This window comes from Equus asinus, chromosome 6 (genome assembly GCF_041296235.1).
Source record: "Equus asinus isolate D_3611 breed Donkey chromosome 6, EquAss-T2T_v2, whole genome shotgun sequence".
Classification (NCBI taxonomy): domain Eukaryota; kingdom Metazoa; phylum Chordata; class Mammalia; order Perissodactyla; family Equidae; genus Equus; species Equus asinus.
The window spans coordinates 53,606,432-53,617,362 of record NC_091795.1 but is presented as its reverse complement, the minus strand read 5'-3'; the positions used below and the strand labels follow the sequence as shown (position 1 = coordinate 53,617,362).

Sequence of the window (10,931 nt, the reverse complement as noted above, 5' to 3'; positions counted from 1 at the left end):
AATTTCTTTTCCTTTGTAAACAGTACTTATTTATAGCCTATAAATTACCCATCCATTAAACACACTTTGAGAAATTCCATTTTCTATTTTCATTACATAACTATTACTGGTTGATGTAATAAAGGCATTGCGATCCCTTTATTTACCCCTGATAAGATGCTGGCTTAAGAATATCATCGATGTGAGTCAGGACCCCTGGGAACTAGGAAGGAGAAACCAGGGCATTGTTTTTAGGTCAGTGCTCTCAAAATCTAGTGTGCATCTGAACCACCTGGAGGGCTTGTGAAAACACAGATTTCTTATTTAATAGGTCAGGGTGGAACCAAAGAATTTGTATTTCTAATTGGTTCCTAGGTAATGCTGATGCTGTTCCACCAGAGATTTTATTTTGAGAACCCTTGTAGACTATAATAAGGGCAGCAGACCAAGTTATCATTTCTGTTTAGAGGAAAAACCTTTCCTGGTCTTTTGATGGGGCTAAATCCTAAGATTACTGTCTGTTTGAGAAAGCCAGAGAGTAGGCGACACGCAGAGAGGACGAGCGGGAATGACGCAATGCAGCCTGCGGACAAATGTGAGTGACACTTTTCTATTCCATTGCCATTGCACACTGAATAACTCTGTGGTTGGAGGTCTACTACATTTAGATGTTCAGAGCATTGTGTAAAGGGCTGAACAAATTATAAGTAAGTCTCAGACACCTTCTTTCCCCTCAATGAATTTATAAGACAGTTGAGAACTGCTAAACAATACGAATCAGCAAATTGTAAAGGCAAAATTAGTAGAACAGAAAATTAAGAAGAGAGGGGGAACATCATTAATACTTACTTTACATACATTATTTCATTTGCTTGTTGCAAAAGAAACCCCATGAAGTAGGTACACATATTGCTGTTTTCCAGATAAGAAAACAGACATCTGCAGAATGAGTGACATGCTCCAGGTGACGGCCTCTGTGAGGAAGCAGAGCAGAGGCTCAAATCCAGGCCTATTTAACTCACAGCACAAGGCTCTTTCCCCATTGTTCACAGGACAGCTTCTTGCATCCATTCTCCTTGAGCCGCTTCCCCTTTGCCAGCTATATTATTCACCTATTTTATCAACTAGGCTTCTTTGTTTTTTTAGTAAAGAAAAACATTTGAAAACCAGTAAGTTAGCATATCAGAGCTAAATATATCTATATGAGAATTTGACTGCACCAACTTCGAGACTCCATTAAATGATAAAGTTTACAAATGTGTAGTTGACTTAAGAGAACAGGTAGACACCTCTGATTTATCCTTTAAAAATATTTTTCAGTTAAATATGCTTTTTCTCTGATAGGGTGAATCCAAATGATTTTAGTGTACCACACGCCGCCATCCTGAACTATATAGACGCAGGAAAACCAAAGGAAAAAAAAAATCCCAAAATAAATAGATAGTACTAAATGAGATAGTGAGAAATAATTATAAAGGGAATAAGAATTTTGGAGCTTGAAAAGAAGTAGAGAATTAAATGAACATTTTGTCCATGTTAAGAGTTTATGGTTGCTTTATGAAAGCAATCAAGGTAAATCTTCTTAGTTCGAAGAGATGAGACAGAACAAAGATGTGTCTGACATAGGAATTCTTTCTTGTTCAGAAGATTCTTGTGTCCTGAGAATTGAGTCCACAGGAATTTCATAAAGATTTCTCTTCCACATTGGTTGTCACACTTTAGGGTGCATCACAATTACCTGATAGACTTGTTAAAACATAGATTGGTGGGGCCCACCTCCGGAATTTCTGATTCAAGAGGTCCAGGTCAGGTCAAGAATTTCATTTGTAAGAAGTTCTCAGGTAATGCTGGTGCTGTTAGTCCAGGGATCACATTCTGAGAACTACAACTCTCAGCAACGCCAGCTCCTTACATCCTGTTTTGCACATCACTCTCTATCTCACCACTTTGCAGCACAGAAATCCTGCCTGGGGTCTGCTCTTCACACAACCCACCCCTCCTAATTTTGCATCCTGTTCTTTCTCTCCATGAAGGTTAGGCAACCACTTTTGTTTTCTAGTCCTTGCAGGAGCATGAGAAAATGAAAGGGGAACTGGATTGGGAATTGGGTGACTTAAGTTTCTGCCCTGACTTTGCCACTAACTATCCTGGGCATCAGTTACCTCATGTTGAAACTGAAAGACTGAGACTAGTTGGGCCCTCAGGTATATTTCACCCCAGAATTCTATGTTGGAATTTCTTTCTTCCCCCAATAAAGCCTACTTCTCGGTGTGCACAAGAAAATTCTTACGTATTTTCAACAGCGTGTGGAGACCCTCACAGTCATTTGCATCCCTGTCCTCTGTCTGCAGAGAGCTCTGTCTCACCACAGGGTTGTGGCTCCAGCATCGTTCTGGGAGTCAGACCCCTTGGTCTTCATCCCTGGTTCTGTATTTGATCAACCTTCTCTGAGTCTTAACTACCTCATCTAAAAATGTCTGGGTGTGCATTTGATCATTTTGCAGCCTTCTTATCTGTGTCACGTAGATAAAAATTGATATAATAAGTTTTGTCTTATCCTCTGCTTACCACCCCAAAACTGTTCCCAGCCTAATATATACCCAAGTGGTAAGTGACTTACCTTAAGCTGTAAAAAAGTGACAAAGCTAAATGTGATTTCTCACTAATGGTATTTCATCAGTGAACAATTCCTTAATAATCGAAGAGAATAAACGTGCCCTATTCTCATTTCAGATGTTTGTGGCTGACTGGGCTGTGGTGCTACTATTTTTTGGATAACACTTTCTCCCATACCCTTTAAGCAACAGCACAAATTGCCTTCCCTGCCTGTGAGAAACACCCACTCCTACTGTCTAAACAATGATGGAGTCTAGAGACAGATCACCCAGCTCTTTTATTCTCCAATCTACCTCTTCTGATTGGGGTGAGAAAGGACTTAAGATAAACCCATTTTAGTCCTTGTTAGGTGCTGTGAAAAAATATCTGCACCACCTTTGTTCCCTTAGTAAGTCAGAGACTCAAAAATGGATTGAATGAAAAAGGAAATCTAAAAAATAAAATGTCGTTTTTGATATTTGTCCATAACCACTTGCAAGATATGATTCTCCTTGTCTGGAAAACAAGTTGGAAGCTCCCCACTGTAAGTGGGCCACAGTCGTCACAGTGATGCGAATGCATTTCTGTTACCATATACTTACCTTAGAGAATGTGAGAAAGGATCACACCTTTATTCTTCAGGGAAGCAGCAGAAGTCCATGAAGGAGCATTGGCATGGATGGGAGGAGAGCCAGGAACCCAGGGTTTACACTGGTGCTTGGATAAGATGTCTTTTTAAAAAAGTATCTTGAGGTTGCATTTTATCCTTCAATTAAATAGAAACTGAAAAATTAGAAGTTGGGCTCAGAGAAGAGCATGACCCTTTGAGCCCATGGAAGCAACTTTGGAGATTTCTACAGAGGTTAATACGAGGGCTAAGAGAGCAGTGAGGTTAAAAACATTTACAGTGAATATCCTGGCACTTGTGTGAAAAAAAGGAAATCAGCAAGGTTCATGGACACTGACTGAGAAGACAGAAAGTAAAAAGTGCCATAAAACAGTCAGACGCAAGATCTTCAAGTAGTTAAACAAACTCTTCCAGTGACAATGGGAGACAGGTAGAAGGAAAGGCAGGATCGCTGACGACCTCAATCCTGGTATCAGAAGAAGGCTACTTCTCAGTAGTCATTCACTTCTCTTTTCAAAATGCCCTTCACAGACGCATTTACAAGTGTGCACGAGGAAGTGCTCTGCAGGTTTTATCTAAGCCAGGAGGCTAATGGGCTGAGCTCCTTGCTCTGAAACTCTGATTGCTGATGGTACCCTGTTCCTGGTGGAAGAAGTAGGTGAGCTCAGACCTCATCAGTCTACAGCCTTTCCTGACTTCCAACAGCCATGAAATTGGTTTTTCAAAAAGATCTACATTATGATAATGATTGTACCTTCGCCGGGCAAGTGTCTTACAAACTAGATGACAAAATAGAAATATGTTGTGGCTGATGCAGTTTAATTTGTTCAATAATTTTTTAGATACATATTGTAATATATAAACATACCTAACAAACAAACAAATCAACTAAAAAAATGGATTACCAATTACTCATTGGGATTGGGCCAATGATAAAATGAAGCTTTAAAAATCTTTAAAGCAGTTTTATTTTTAAATCATGAAAAACTAGACATTAAAATAATCTAATATATACATTAAATTTTATTGTAGATTGCCCAATATATTAAGTGACTATTGAGAGTATAAAAGGATATGCAATATTTAGCGTGGAATGGATAAACCAACTTTTGGGCCCTACATTTATCTCACAGTTAGTGACTAGAACTTTTGATGCTTTTATAAAGAAATAAATAATTTAAGCTATTTCCACTTCCGACTTTCCATATATCTATCAGAGGCTGTCGTTATTGCCATGAATTCACCTTTAGTTTTCAAGTTTAAAACTGAAAATTTCATTGCCAAGAACAGGATTTTACTGGCAGTGATGAGCCAAAAAAGCTAAGCACACTCAGACTGAGAAACCATGGAAAACCCCAACATCAGGGAAAAGGCACATATTAGAATTTGTCAGCCTTCCTTGACATCTCCCCCTCCCCCAACAACTGCTCAGGTACATCAGGTCTTTTACCAGCAGGTAGCAAGCTTCCATTAACAGACAAGAATTCACATGCAGGACTCCACTCCTTTTGGGGAAAAGAAATGTAGAGTAAGGACCCATTCTTAGGTGTCCACGGAATCTAGACAGAGAATAAGTAACAGATGTACTGGAGAGGAACTTAGAATTTATGTGGGAATTGTTGTAATGAATTTGGATGTCGGTTACAAGGAGCACGATCATCTACTGGAACCAGAAGCAAAGTCAAACAAGGAGAGGCAGAAGCATAAGTGTAGCCGCCCCTGACACAGGAAGGGTTAATAATCTCTGGAAAACCTTGTCAACAAACTGTGACCCCGAGGTGAGAAGGCCGGTTAGCCAATGACGGGTAAGACCCCCTGGGGGGGGCAACCTAAGCCAGGCATCGGCCTCCCGGGGGCACAGATGGAGAAACGATATCGATATCAGGAGCAGGAGGGACCATTGCCTAAGAGACCTTGCCTGTTCCAAGATAAAAATATAGGAGCACAGCAATAACATGATAATATCAAAACAGAGGCCAAGGGAGGGCTCCTTGAGAAATCACTAAGAATTCTTGGCATTCGCTAATTACTTCATCCAGAACACCTGTGTATGTTTAACAGATGTAAGCTTTGTATATATTGAAACGCTGGTTATAATAAACTCAGAGTGGCCATCAGCCCTCTCCGCATCTATCCTGATGTGTACATTGGATTGCGACACCGACAATAAGATAGGTTTGGTAAAGAGGCACAAAAACACGGACCCTCACACGTCCTCTGTCCAGGGCCTCATCGCCCCAGAGCCTGGTGGGGTCTGGTTCTGAGGTGGGATAGATATTTACAGTTTATTCAACCTTTTGCTCTTACAAGCATATCAAGTCCCAGAGAACTTTCATCTTCCTTGGAGAAGGACAAGAGAAGGGAGAGTGAGAGAAACTTAGATGGACTGAGTCTGAATCTTGAATTTGACTAGAGGAACATATGTTTTTAAATTAGAAAAATAGAATGAAGTAGGAATATTAAGAATTTTCCATCAGTACAAATGGGGAAATGGGGTGTGTGTGTGTGTGTGTAGTGGAAGAGTTTCAGAGCTAACCTGACTGTAGATCTAGCAAAAAAAGATGAAGAAAGTTCTGCAAATATCACTCCTGGTTTTCTGATTTTTACAATTTTACCCAGCAATACAAATATCTGAGTATCCTAATCACACGCCCCTTTTCATCTTTTTCTTTCAGTCAACTCCAGTAAGTGTTCACCCTCAAAGTCCCAAAATAATAGTCAGAGATTGAGGTTTTAAATATGATTTCGTTAATAGAATAAGCATGAATGGCAGGACATAGGATTTTTCTTTCTCTGAATTTCTTTCAACTCATCTGGGTCCAAACTACTGCTCATGTGAGATATACTACAACCAACATTCTACCAGCCTTTTCTTATGGTTTGGGTTATATCTCCCTGGAACAGAGTGCCTTGTGCAATCTTTAAACAAATAAAGATGGCTGCTATTAATTCTTTTACTCAAAATTCCAGAGGAGACTTAGGAAAGTGAGTTCCAAATTCGTTTTGGCTGATCCAGAATGGCCTGCTGGAGAGAGAAGTTCTGTGGAAGAATTAGGCAAGAAATTGTTCTCAAGAGATTCCTTTTCTTCCAAATACCTAGAAATTTGAGTTGATTTTTATTACTTTAATATAGGATTTCTCAACAGCTACACTATTGACACTGGGGGCTAAGTAATTCTTTATTCAGATAGGTGTTCATTATAGGATGTATAGCACTCCCTGCCCCAGATGCGACAATCAAAAGTGATTCCGGGCATTGTCAAATGTCCCTTGGGGGCAAAATCACTCCCAGTTAGGAACCACTGATTTAACGCCTTCAAAATTCTTTGATTCTTTAGACAAGATGACTAATTAGATTGGTAATAGTATTACCAATAGATAGATATCCGTATGCAATATTATATTTGATAACTTTAAGGAAACATTATGCAAATGTGTAATATAAGCATGATGAATATTCCCTTTTTCGCATTGCTCTTGCCATCCAACTAACAAAATGTAATATTGTCTCGATCATGGATTATTGAGCAATTGAGAGCAAAACAAAGATAAAGATAAAAATTATTAGATGACCCATAAACCAATATCAGAATAAATAAGAACTGAAATAACCAGTAATTCTGTTTCTACAGCAAGACCATTTTTGTGTTTTATCTCCCTTTTAAGGAGCTGTTTTTCATTCACAGCACTGTTGTAAATTATGCACAGCAGACTTCTTCATTTAATAGGTTCGGGTCAGAGAGGGACTGTATTTCAGCAGTTGGTATTCAGGGATTTTGTAATTTATGAGGTTTATTAATTTAGCAGATTATTTGCTTAAGATGCCACCATCCCTTCACGAAGCATTCACTGTGAGAATTTTGGGTCCACTTAGTATCTTTGAGAGAAGCTTCTGTATTTAGAACATTCCCATATTCCTCAAAATTATATAAATTCCATAAAATTTAGCCCATAAGAAGTGTCTAGAAGGGAAGAGAAAAATGCTGTTCCTTCTTTGGATGTGAAAGAGGATAGGTGGGAGACGGGAAGTTAAGGGCTGAGGGGCAGTGCCTTATGGTTCCCATGGAAGACTCAAACAGGGAATGAACGTATAAAAAATAGGTAAATGCCCACATAGAAAGTGCTCACAGGACTAGATCCCCTAACGAGGGCACTCCCCAGCATTTCTGAGAAGATTTCGAATCGGTCTACTGCTTCTTCAATCCTATTACCAAATAGGCAAGAACAGCAGGAATAGGGAGTTCCTCCTGCTGATGCAAAATGGGAGAAAAAGTAGTCAGTGATGGTGCCTCTAAGAAAGGCAGGGGCAAGTTTTTTCTCTGTATTTAGAAATATGAACTGTTACTATTAGAATCGATTTTTTAAAAGATCAGGCTATGAGAAATCAAATTAAATGGTATTGCTGGCAGGGGCCTGTGTCCTCCAAACTCCAAATCTGAACCTGGGTCCTCTCTGTGTTCAGATGGATATCCGGTCAGTGATTCTGGAAATGCAGTCGTCTGCTGGAGGACTTCTCAGAATATGGACACGTTACAGAATGTCCTTCTGCAGAGAAGGGGCCTTGCCCAGGTGATTAGAAGCCAGTCAGTCTGACAAAAATGAATCAGATATTTTTCCTTTAAAATAGGCTCCCCATATTCCACATGGAAAAAAGCCCATGACTTATCGTTCCGGCCTCTTTCTCATATATAACCTGTCAAGAATCTTCCTCCCTCTGTCAGTAGTGCTCTCCTCCCTTCTTCTGCACAGGCTTTCAGCATTTCCTCGTCTCCACCCTTCGCTCATGTTTTTTCCTCTTCACATAGAATTTCTTACCATCCCTTTCTATCTGTATCCTGTCATCCTCGAAGCTCTAGCTCAAGACTCATCTCATACTAAATCTTTATTTGAACTCCACCTTCCACACCCACCTTGAAATAATATCATTAATCTCCAATCATTTCTGGTCCTTAGTGCCAGGACCAGTCATTTGTCAATGCCATTCACTGTTTGTATGTTTTAATATTTTAGATGTGTATGTTTCATAGTCTTAATCATAGAGTAGGGACCTTAAATATAGAGATGATTAATACTGCAACATATCCTTTCCACACAATTGGTATTTTGAAAATATTTAAGTGAAATTAATTGAGGAGGTGGTTCCTTTTTGTTGCTCATATCATCTGACATTCAAGCATTCCTCTCCTTTCTTTGTGACCCTCCCTCCCTATTGCCAGCATCTTGCTACCTGTACTATGATCCTAACTGGATCTATGCTTCCAGTTTCTCCCACAATCTCTAAGTCAAATTGTTCCCTTGCAGGCAACAATCATGGGTTAATCAGGCAGATTAATTCCTGCCCACGAGTGAGTCCAGATTATTACAGCCAAGTTAACATGGACGTTTTGCGCAGAGCATGTATATGTGTGTGTGTTTGTGTGTGTATATCCGGGGAAGAGATGAAGAGGTTCTTTCAACATTCTCAGATCATGCCCCATGGTTGCTGTCTATTGTATGTGGATGGGCTGCTTACAGCTATAGGCTACAGGTAAATGAGGAGATAAGATGATACAAAGATAATAAGTACAATGCAAATGATTTTAATCCACATTTATTGACCATCTAGAAGAATATACGATGTGTGATTATTCTCAAGGAGACTTTTTAAAACATTCAGTCTTAAAGAAATTCATTTTGTTATCCCAGCCCTCTCATGCCAATGCAATATTTCTCTTCTATTTTCTCTTCTACGGGGGTTAAAATCCCTTACAGGTAAAGCCTGGAAATCTACAAGGAGATGCTTTGTTCTTATAAAATTAACCTAAATTCACTTCTTCAATTTGATAACATTGAAATTTAATATTATTTCCATACCATTTAGGACTTTAGTTTCCAACTTTACATAACAGAGACTGATTGTACCTTCCCCTACCTCCTTTTTTCTCTTTCTGTATAGTTATTTTAAATGTTCACTGGTTTTCTTGAAACTTCGCAATCAGATAAAACTGTCTTGATTGATGTTACAGAATCATGGATTTCCCCACCAAACCAAAGGAAGCCTTCCTCATTATCTCTGGTCTCTTCAGCTAGGCCATGCTCATCTTCAGGTAAATGTACTTATTCCCTTATCTTCTCAAATCAGCTATCCACTTTTCTCCAGCCAAGCTTGGCTGTAAATTGACAAGATCTCCAGTTGTCTTTGTGATTTCCCTGCAGAGTGCAGCTGGGTCCCTTTCAGTTTAAAAGAAACAGGTGTGGGGGGAACGCTGCTCAACCTTTAAAAAATTGCTGTCATAAAAGACAGAGATGGAGTGGTGACTTAAATCTGCTTTTTTTTCTTTTTCTTTTTTTTTTTCAGAATGGCAGAAGCGTCTCACTCTTATTGAATAGGAAACGTATGCGACATAAAATAGGCTAATAACAAAGCGTCAGGCTTGCTGGCTGCTTCCATTTGTTCTTCATTTTCTGGACAAGAAGAAACTTTGATATTCAAGCTCACAGCTTTCAAAAGCCCCAAATATACTTAGAAAAATTAGAAACAGTTAGGTCAGAAAGGAGTATTAGCTTTGAATCCTTCCAAACTTGGTAAACATCAGCCGAGATTTGTTGTAATAGAAGGAATGATGAAGTAGGAATTAAACAGCTTGCGGTCTAGTCCCATCTAACATTAACTGGCTGAGAGACCTTTGATAGGTTGTGAAAGCTCTCTGGACTTTAGGATTCTCATCTGTAAGGGGAGGAAATTGAACTAGATAATCTCTGAGTTATATTCTTGCTCTAAAATTCAAGGATTCAACTCGATATTTGGACCTACTTTATTTCCATTGGTGCATAATAGATGCAGTTTTTTGTTTTCCCTAGTGAAAATGAGAGAAATTTGGGAATAAAATAGAAAAACTTTTAGTCTTAAGACCAGAGATGCTAATCAGAAAGTTGGGTTTGAGGAGCTATGATGGGAAAGCATCTACCTATTAATGTTCTATTCTTAGACACAAGCATATGTAAAGTTAATTCTGTCTTAAACATCTTTTAATCCTCTTAATGTATTATTATTACTTAAAAAGCCAATCTTTTTCTTATTGCCTGTGCATTGGCAGTTTGACTGGGTTTCAGATGATCTAGGCTGGGCCCTGCTGGTAGCTCTGCTTTAGGCCACTGGTCTGTGGGTGAGTTAGGGTGACTCTGCTCTATATGTCTCTTGTGCTTCTTATGCCAGAGAGTTCAGATAGGGCATGTTCTTCTCAGGGTGATGGTAGATGTTCAAGGGTCATCACCTTGATTTATAGATGAGAAAACTGAAAGTCAGAGAAATTATGTAATAACAAACCCATCTCAAACTAAGTAAAGGGAAAAAGGGGTGGGGGACAATTTATTTGTTTACATAACTGGAAAATCCAAGTGGATGGTATGGCTCCAAGGCATAGCTAAATTTAGTGGTCCAAGTGATGTTCTGGTGTTTCTGTCTCCCTCCATCACTTGGCCCTGCTTTCCTTTGTTCTGGTTTCATTCTCAAGCAGATTTGCTCCATGTGGCAGCAAGACAGCTGCCAGCACTGGCCTTTAGTGTTTGCAACACAGAAGACAGATATTCTACCTGGTTATCCACATGACATTTGCAAACCATTTCGATTGCCTAAACTAGAGACAAGAACTTGCAAGGTCCACCTGCCTGGCCCTGAGATAAGAGAAGTGAGGACCTTTGATGTCAGCATGAGGGAGACGGAGACAATCTCTGAAGGGAAAAGGTGCTA

At 39.3% G+C, this 10,931-nt stretch overlaps 1 long non-coding RNA gene across 1 annotated transcript; it reads left to right on the top strand.

Annotated features, from left to right (window-relative positions):
• The first annotated feature begins 438 nt into the window (after positions 1-438).
• LOC139045524 (uncharacterized) lies at positions 439-10,259 on the top strand. Its single transcript, XR_011504024.1, has 3 exons — positions 439-574; positions 9,208-9,288; positions 9,540-10,259. It is a non-coding gene; the product is annotated as an uncharacterized lncRNA (long non-coding RNA).
• Positions 10,260-10,931: the final 672 nt, after the last annotated feature.